This window comes from Cupressus sempervirens, chromosome 5 (genome assembly GCF_028749045.1).
Source record: "Cupressus sempervirens isolate cs-2001-9-10 chromosome 5, ASM2874904v1, whole genome shotgun sequence".
Classification (NCBI taxonomy): Eukaryota; Viridiplantae; Streptophyta; class Pinopsida; order Cupressales; family Cupressaceae; genus Cupressus; species Cupressus sempervirens.
The window spans coordinates 317462603-317472412 of record NC_143122.1 but is presented as its reverse complement, the minus strand read 5'-3'; positions in this window follow the sequence as shown (position 1 = coordinate 317472412).

The following is a 9810-nucleotide window of genomic DNA, read 5'->3' as shown; positions in this document are numbered from 1 at the left end:
CTCCTTAGCCTTCCTTTTCTTGGGGTTCCTAGGTGTAACTGTCATTTCCTCCTCAACCTTCTCACTGCCCTCCCCCTTCACCTCTTCCTTAGATTTTGTATCCTCTTCTTCAACATTGTGCTCCTCCTCCTCTTTTTCCTCAATCTTTGGGGGATTAGGGATTAAACCCCTAGGGCTTTTTCTGTTGGGAGCAATGCTAGTAGAGGGCAAAAATTTCTCCCCTTCCTTAGGATTCTTACCTTTAGAGGGGGAATTTTCCTCATCTTCCAAATTTATGCTCTGAACTTCCTCAGAATCCAAGCTCTCAGTTTCCTCAAAAGCATTTCTAGATCTACCAAGGGATTTTCCCCTGGTCTAAGTCTTTAAGTACTCATATATCAGAAGGAGAAACCCCTCATGAAGGGCAGAATTAGCAATGGGTTTCTTTTTAAAACCCTCAATGCTCTTGCTCATGGAGGTGAAAAGATAAAAAGGAAAATAAATCTTTATTCCATGCCTAAAGTGATTTAAAAGCACAAAATGATGAGTCTTGACCCTATCGAATCTAGTATCTAGGGATATATATTCGATAATAACTCTTAAGACATACCTCTAGAGCTTTTTAATGGACTTCGTTTCATAGTATGTCTTAGTCTTCACAAGTTTCTTCTTTTCATTCTCATCCTTCACAAATTCCTTGACTACATCGACCGACATTTTCTTGTGTCTGAAGAAATTTATCCCCTCCAAGGAGAGCTCTACAACTTGGGCAATCAAATCCACATCAACCTAGTGTGTAACCCCATCGATTTTAACTTGATTGTCCTTCCACAATTTCACCATTGTATTGGTGACCTCATTATCAAAACTATGGAGTTTTTCCATGAATTTCATAATGCCACCCTTCTCCAGTTTATGCCATACCTTTGGGTTATTTCTCTAATTATCTATCTCCCCCATCGACTCCTATCTACATCTCTCCCTAACCATTATTTCCTCTGGTTCATGCAAACTGCACCCGCTTCTTGTTCTCTTACTAAGTTCAGCTTCCTTCTATTTTTGGGACCCAAAAAAGGTTTTACATTTGGCAAAAAAAATGGTAGAAGGAAAATTGATCCAAAAAGCATGCCACACGTACTTGATATGATGGAAAAATAATAACTTCGCATGATTCTCATTTACTCCTTGTCCAATGTGCAATCTTACAAATCTTTCCATAATTAAATTTGGATTTTCTTTGTACTTCCCTGGATACATTCCAGTAGTATTAATTCTTTCACAGCCCTTAGATAGCTTTCATCATTAGACCACATCATCATCGTATTTTTTAATTACTGATTCATTTGCAAACCAGTCTGTGTCTGAGTTGGCCTCCCTGTACACATGGCTTATATGGATCTTTTTAAATTTTCCCAGGTCAGATTTGATCTCCTCCACCACATTCACAATAGTCCATGATGGAAAAGATTGACCGGCTAAACAATTAATAATATTTAATGAATCCTCCTCCAGCCAAAGGTTGTCAATCCCAGAAGCCAGGGCTAGTTTAACAATATGAAATGCTACATTAATGTAGCCTCAACAAAATCATTCAACTAAGTCCCAAGTGGATAGGAGAAAGCTGCTACACCACCCCTATGACTATTTTTTATTATTCCTCCACAGCGTACTGGACCTGGATTTCCTTTGGCAGCCCCATCGAAGTTGGCTTTATGCCAATCTTTAGGGGGAAGAAGCCACCTAGCCTCCTATCTTTTCCTATCCCTACCCTTTTTCTTTTCTATGATATTTCCTCCTTCTTCTATGTTACCTCCCTTTCTAGTTGCTGTAGACACCTACAAAACTTTAGAAAATAAAGTTTTTTTATTTTCTGAAAAAGTCCTGATGACATCATCATTAATTAATTAATTAATTAATTAATTTTTATGCCATTAAATCCCTTTATATTAATTAAAAATAATTAATTAAGGAATCCCTCCCAAAAATGTTTAAATCTTATTTTAAAATTATTTCCTTATTTATTAATTATTTAATTAATAAATTGACCAAAAATCCTAAAATAAATAAAAAATTTATTTTTTGCCCAAAACTTGGCCAATTTCCTTAAGACCACTAACCTCTTCCAAAATCTTCTAATCCTTCTTTAATTTTGATTAAAGGCTAATCCCATCATTTCCTACCCCTAATCCCAACTCAAAATATTTAATTAAGATTAAATATTAATCCTCATGTTTATTAAAAAAGTTTTAATAAATATCTCCTCAACCCAAACCCTTGAAATAAATAAAACTTTATTTATTTCCTAAAAATCTAATTTATCCTCATCCTAAGAAGTTCTAGACTCTTCTAGAAAGTCTTCATCCTCATCCTAGGAAATTCTAGACTATTCTAAAAAGTCTTTATCCTCATCCAAAGTCTAGACTCTTCTAGAAGATGTCTTTAAACCTAATCCTAATCCCCTCCTAACCTTGTCACATTCTCTAAACATGGGTTAAAACTTACTAACCCAAGACAAAGTTAACAAATATCTCCTCCTTCACCCACCCTCATTAAATGCCATCCACTTGCCTATCCCTAAGCTAATCCTAAACCATCCTAAACCATCCTCTAATCATTTGCACAAGCCTAAACAAACTTAAAACCTTCCTAATCAAGTCCAAGTTGAAATTGCTCTCATCACCCTCAAAATATCTCAATCATAAAACTTTATGAAGTCCACTAGGTCATAAATGACTCTTACAAGCCCTTTTATTGCTCTTACAAGTCATTATGAGGGTCTTTATGAAGATTTTATCCCTTGAGCCTCCTTTGTTGACTCATCCTTCCCCTTTCCTCCATCCTCTCACCATGTGACATGTGTCACTCCTTGATTGGCTATAAAGAAGCACAATCCATGTGCTCTCTTCTCATGCAATCTGAGCCCTCCATGAGCTTTTTCCCATCCTTGCATCTTAGCCCTCAATCCCTCAAGCCTCTTGCCTATAAATTGGATCCTTCCCCTTTGCAAAATAACACAATCCATGAAGTAAAGTTATAATGCTATTTTGAGAGCCAAATCCATACTAAAGCCATCTATCCACACCAAAAATTCACAATCATCCATTGAAGCCTTTGGAAGCATATTGAGCATACATCCTATCCATTTAGATAAAGCCACTCAACAAGAGAGCTTCTCATTGAGAGAGCCCATTAATGGCTCATATTTTCAATTGAGAGCTCATCTTAGTCTATCTTGAAGTTTATGAATTTTGTTTAGTTTGTAGAAGCTTTATTTAAATTTGGTTTCTATTAGCATACTAACATTGCTCATATACATTTTGGCATGCCCGGTGGGACCCCGCATGGGTCATCTTCATTAGCTTTTTTAGTCAAGTTTTGTATGTCATTTGCTGATTTTGGCTAATTTTGCTTATTTTTGTGATTGGTAGGATTGTATAAATTGGTTTTGTAGGTCCACATGAGCATGAAGAAGACAAAGGAACTCATAGTCTATCTCATAGTATTTGCAGATTTTTCAAGCTTATAGGTGGACAAAGCACTTGGAATTCTTCTTCCTCTTCTTGTCTATATTCTTCTTATTCCATCTACTTCTTCTTCTTCTTCTTGTGGGAGATCTTGGGCATTTTTTTTTTAAAGAAGCAAAATCATACACACTTCTTTTTAGTGCTTAAAATGAACCCCCAAATCATACTTAAATCTATTAAAAAATTAAAAATTTGCAAAAAAGAAAAAAATCTTTTAAGAAGTGAAACTAAACCAATCTAATCATTTGCATCCTTGCAACATCAAGGTTTTAGATGCATTCATGCAAAGTTAGGAACACTTCATTTTTGGGAATTTAAAAAGAACTTCAAGTTTCCATTTCAAAAGGTTCAAAATCAACACTAAGTGCACACTAAAATCTAAATCAAACTCAAAGCATCAATCAAGGATAAAATGAACCTCATTTGCAAATATGTTAAAGTTCTTTTAAAAATCTCATGAAAACTAAGAGTCCTAAATGGTTTCCAAAATTGTCCTAAAAAGCTTTGTTATTTGTTCCAAACAAATGTCTTGTTGCAAAATCTTGAATGTTTCTTAGGTTTTTTATGCATCAAAACAATCTAGGAATATCATTTTTTGGGCTTAAAACATGCAAACTAGAACACAAAATCTTGAATGAAAAGCAAAGTCCAAAGAGTCATTTTCATTTTTGAGTCCAAAAACAATCTTGAATGATCTAAGGTTAAAACAAAGCACTTCAAAGTTTTTAAAACAACACACAAAATCTCAATCTTGAATGCTCAAAGGAAAAAAACTTGAATGTTTAATCACTTGTCTTTGAATGCATGTTGTTAAACACACTCTTGAATGCCATGGATTAAAATCAAATTTTCCTTGAATGCATGATTAAAATAACAAATCCAATCTTGAATTCTAAGGATCAATTAACCATTGCAATATCAAACACTTCATTTGAGTACTAAAATTGAACAACTATTGACGTGGACGGCCTCCGGGCGCGCGCTTGACAAATCGAGTCTCACACATCTTTGCTTTGGGCTTAAAAAGAAAATCACACCAACTCTTGAATGCTTTAAAGAAAATTAATCGATACTTGACGTGGAGGGCCTCCGGGTGTGCGAGTTTTCTTTTGTTGACCCTAACTCTTCTTCTTGTTTGCATTCTTTGATCGATTTACTTTTGTTGGTGCTTCAAGTTGGAATTGAACATTGTCTCTTAAACATGAGTGCTTGAAAAGTCTAGATTAGCACACATAAGAGTCAGTTGGTAAAAGAACAAGCGTATTTTTTAGCCCAAGGTCATCCAAGTCTTCTCTCCCCTTGTCATCTTTCGAGGCCATCTTGGGTGCATAAGATTAGGATCCAAAATCTTGTCTTAGCTTTTTAGGAGGCCTACTTGGGGATTTCATCACCCCTTGGGATGACCTCAACTCCAGTGTTTCGGCGGAGTATAAAGATCGGGAGGTGAATCCAAAGACACCTCTCTTGGGATCAAAATTTTGTCACTCAGGCTAAGCCTCAAGGAACTTTATACCCTTGAGAAGTGAAAGAGGAGAAGTGGGTTACCGCTCCTCTCGGTTGTGTGACATATTTTTGGTTTCATCTACGGATTTGGGCCTCATGTACCTTGCGTATATCGAGGACTCCCTAGCTAAACCAAATTTCATCCTTGTAGAAAGCTTCCTAGGATGTTGGTGTGTTTGACGTGCTTGCTCAAAACTTTTGTCTACTTATTTGTTCATAGCTTTTGAATGAATGTTTGCCAATTTTGGTCGAAATCCCAGAAAAGTAGAAATCTCCCAACTCAAGGCATACTTAGCGTAGTCACTGCCTTATCAAAAAATCATCCAAGCTCCCCCGATGCAACCGAATCTATCTAGTTCTTTGCGTTAGAACAATCCCAAATCCAAAGTCCATCCAAATCATCCCCCCAGCCAGCTAGCAACCCAATCCAAAATCACACCCAAGCCTTCAGAGAGTTGTTGTCATTCTGCTAGAATTTGTTATCCAATCAATCTGACCAATCCACCAGCCTCACCACGGTTATCCTTTTGACAGAGCTTTGTCTAGGGTAATCTAGCTTTGTCACCTGTTATCCCTCATCACCTTGAGCTAAAGGTTGGGATCCACAAGTGATCAATCTCGTGTCATGCCCATAGGATCATTAGTCTATTCTTAGGTTGACACAATCTCCACCAATCCAGCGCATAGGAAAGCAAAACTCTCACTTTTTGACAGCATGCCCTTGAAGTCTTCCATCCACAAGAAAGCCAAAAATCTCCAGCCAATCCTCCTTAGGTCTGTCATGCAACTTTGAATCTCCCTAGGAAATCTTTCATCAGCCAATCCAAAATCTGTGCTTAATCCAAATCCAACCATGGGCTTCCGTGTTCATCCATATGCAAGACCCCATCCCCATCAAACTCATCATCAAAGCATGAAGTACCAATCCTATCATGATGTGTTTGGTCGCATTGTGCTTGCTCCCGCCGCCTCCTATTCCAATGATGATGAAAATCTTGTTGACTATGACGGGTATATTGAAAGCCTTAGAAACATTCCCCCAAGCATCCCCCAAAATCCAAGAGTTATTCCAAACTATCTAGTCATGCCATCTAATATTCCAGCTTCCCCTCCATCACCCCATCAACCAAGCTTCCAATCTTCCACCCCCATCACACTAGCTATTCCTGTCAATCCACCTCCACCTTCGACACACGAGTCTCCAAGGAATCTTCTAGAGGAAATACAAGAAAATTTGCCTCCAACAGTCGATAAGCCATGTCATCTATTCCAACCATATGAAGTAGTCAGTGATGAAGCTTCCCCATCTATAATATCACCTCCATCTCCCATAGCTATCATCCCCATACCATCCATCAAATTGCTTAAAATCCTTCCACTTCCCGCAAGCATCAAAATCCCACCACCTATCAAATCCCTCCAAATCCTATCCACATCGCCTCCAAGCATTTCCCAAATCTCTCGTAATGACCGTTATGCATCCATCTTCTACTCACCCATCTCTACTACTAAATCTCCCATCTATCCATCCACTGCCTTTGAAGAATCCATCCCTTCACCTCTTATCACACCATCCACTCCAAACCAATCCTATCAAGATCCTGCCCAAAAGCATGTTGACATCCCCCAAAGCATAAATAAAGATATCATCGTACCATGTCTTCCATCCATAGTGCAGTCACCATCTCCTCCATCTCCAAAACCTCAAGCCATATCTCCTCCACTACAAGATATCTTGTCATCCCACCAGCTACATCAAGATCCTATCCTTCCATCTCCCCCGCTCCATGCTTCCATCTTACCACCTACCCAAGCTATTCCACCATCTATAATCTACCCTCTTGGTTCACTTACATTCATCCATGGTGGCCCTCTCTCAGCAGAAGAATTAAGAACAGTATCTCCCCATTGCAATACACCTAATAAATCACTTCTACCATTTTCTGCAAGCAAAAAATTTCCTTAGCTTGTTCAAATGCTCAATCGATGGAATTATCAAGGTCAAGGTTTAGGACCACAAGAGCAAGGAATCAGAGAGCCTATTATTGCACAAAAAAATCTAGGATTTCATGGTCTTGGATATGTATCCAAATGCTCACCATCTAAAGGTGTTGGTACACCACAACCCCAAACCAAGCCTATCTCCAAGCCCACCATGCTAGCCTCCCATCACTCCTTCAAGAAATCTTATGTCATCCCCCCTCCACCATCTTTGCAACCCAAAACAACCTACCATATCCCCCCTTCATCTGCTAAATCCATTTTGGGTCCCTATGTCCCAAAATCTACCATCCTCCATCCTCCTATCAGCCATCATAAAAATCCTATTCCATCCATTTCTATGCAAGATCAACAAAGGCACATATCAGGGCACATCATCCATCATCATCCCCCTAAATGCTCTTTCATATCCTCTCCATCTCACAAAGCTTCTCCTAACCATCTTCCCAAAGCTTACCACAGCAATGTGAATGCCAACTTCAAAATGCATAAAGCTAAAAATCCACATCCTAGGCAATCATATGTCTATTCTAAAAGACATACTCCAAAAAGGCAAAATCCAATCAAAGAATGCAAAACAATGCAAAAGCCTGTGAAAAGAAAATCCAAAACCATGTGGATCCCCAAGAAAAAATTTGAAACCCAATGCATAATGGCATCCACCATTGCTAATCCCCCATCTAGTGACTCATGTCCCCCATCTCCTAACTCCATCTTGGGTGCCTATATCCCCAAGCACGCTTCCACAAATCCTCCATCATGCCCGCATCTACCATCTATCCCCCATATGCTCCTTTCACACCCGTCCCAACATGTGCCAATGTTGCTCTTGCAAGCATTCCCATCTCATGCTCCTTTCCAGCATTTTCATCCCTCCATCTCCTACCATCAATCCCATCTAATCCAATCTATTGCATAAATCACACATCCGGTGTACCAATAGCTAGCAACAAAATTGAACATTCCAACAGCCAGTGAAAAATCCCAAAAAAAAGCCAAAATAGCTGAAGAAAGCCAAAATCATTCCAGCTAAGTCCAAAGTCAAAAAGTCAAAAAAGAAAAGAAAAATAAAGCGTCCACTGGTGAAAACTTGGCAATTCAAGCACCTTGGACAAGTACCATGATAAAAACTTGACAAGCAAGTGTCATGTGTAATCCCGCCATCCCCAGCTTAGCCTATCACCCTCATGCTTTTGGTCATCTCTTGACATCCACCTCCATCTTCCAATCTATCCACCTATCCTCCATCCTCCAGCTTCCATCTCACACCATCCACTAATCTTATGCAGCTTCAGCCAATCATCTCAGCTATCATCCATCTCCCTAGCCCCTTCAGCTTTTTCCATCCTAGCTTCAATCCTATCACATCCATCATAAGACCTCCTTCCGCATGTTATCTTCTGATTGGGGGCACTATATTCCTTGGAGATCTTGTCTTGTCCATCCTCGTCATTGATATCTAGCTCTAGGCTATCCTCATGCAAACCCAATGTCATCTCTTTATATCCATCATAATCCTTGCTATCTACCATCCTATCCAGCCATCTCATCTTGCTCCTCTAGCTATCCTTGGTCACAAAATCTCTCATCATCATTGGATGCATCCTGCCAAATCCATATCTTTTGCTATCACCCCACCCTTAGCTTTTGCATCTTGCACAACATCGAACCATCCCGCTATCCTATCATCCTGAGCTTTTTCCTGCTTGTAACTATCTTGGTCAGCTTCAGCTTGTAAATATCTTGGTCCGTCAGCTTGTACATCCTCTTTAGCTTAGTACCATTGCATCTATCCAGCGTTCGTGTCAGTTCATCCTTGATCAGCATCTTGTACCCATCGCACATCTTGGTTAGCTATTCCAATGCATCCTTTAGCTAGATTTCCTATCACCAAAGTGTTATCTTTCTTAGTTCAGCTTGCCAGATGCATCACTCATCCAAATCCACCAGCTTAGGTGCTCTCCGATAGGTCCTTGCAGGATATAGCTTTCCTCATGTCTGATCTTGGTCTGTTAGTACCTCGTCCTACCCATCTCGTTGGCAAACGGTTCTCTTTTGGATTTTCGCTTTCTTTTGATTTGGACTCTTCCCTATTGGATCTTGAAATATCTTTTCCAAAAAATCTCCTTGTTCCCTCCTCAAGGTTGCCACGATCTTCCATATCATGGTATACTGTGAATGGGGCAATCAGAGCATAAGGTCTTGATCATGTCTTTTGCTTGTTTTCTTTTTTGCTTGTGGGTTACCCAGTGTTGTTTCCACACTACTTCCTTTGGGATTCATGTGCGATACTGGGGCAATCCTTGCGTGTTTTTTTTGAGTTAGTTCGTCAGTCCTCTGGATAGTTGGTGAAAAGGCCTTGATGTTCTTGGTAACCTTGGCAATTAACCAATAGTCCTATAGCAAATCTAGTGCTCAACTACATGGTGGTACTTCTCTTTGAAGTATCCCCCCCGCTCAAAAAGCTTCAATGGTTTTCCTTCATCTCCATTATCCCCCATCCATATCTAGCATCCGTCTCTCCTACCCCAGCTTATGCATCAGTATCTCTTTGAATCACTCATCACTCTTAGCTTTAGGGATCCACAATCCTAGTCTTAGGGATCCACCAATCCAAATCAATCCACCAAGCCTCATCTTTCGAGATCCACAATCCTATTCCTAGGGATCTCCGAAACCCATCTTCCACCAATCTGACTCTTTGAAATCCTGTTGCATCAGTTTTATAATCCCCTCATCCATCTCCCTATCCTGGATTCCTTTTTATAGCACTCCGCTCCTTCATCCTCCACCTTCCCTAAAG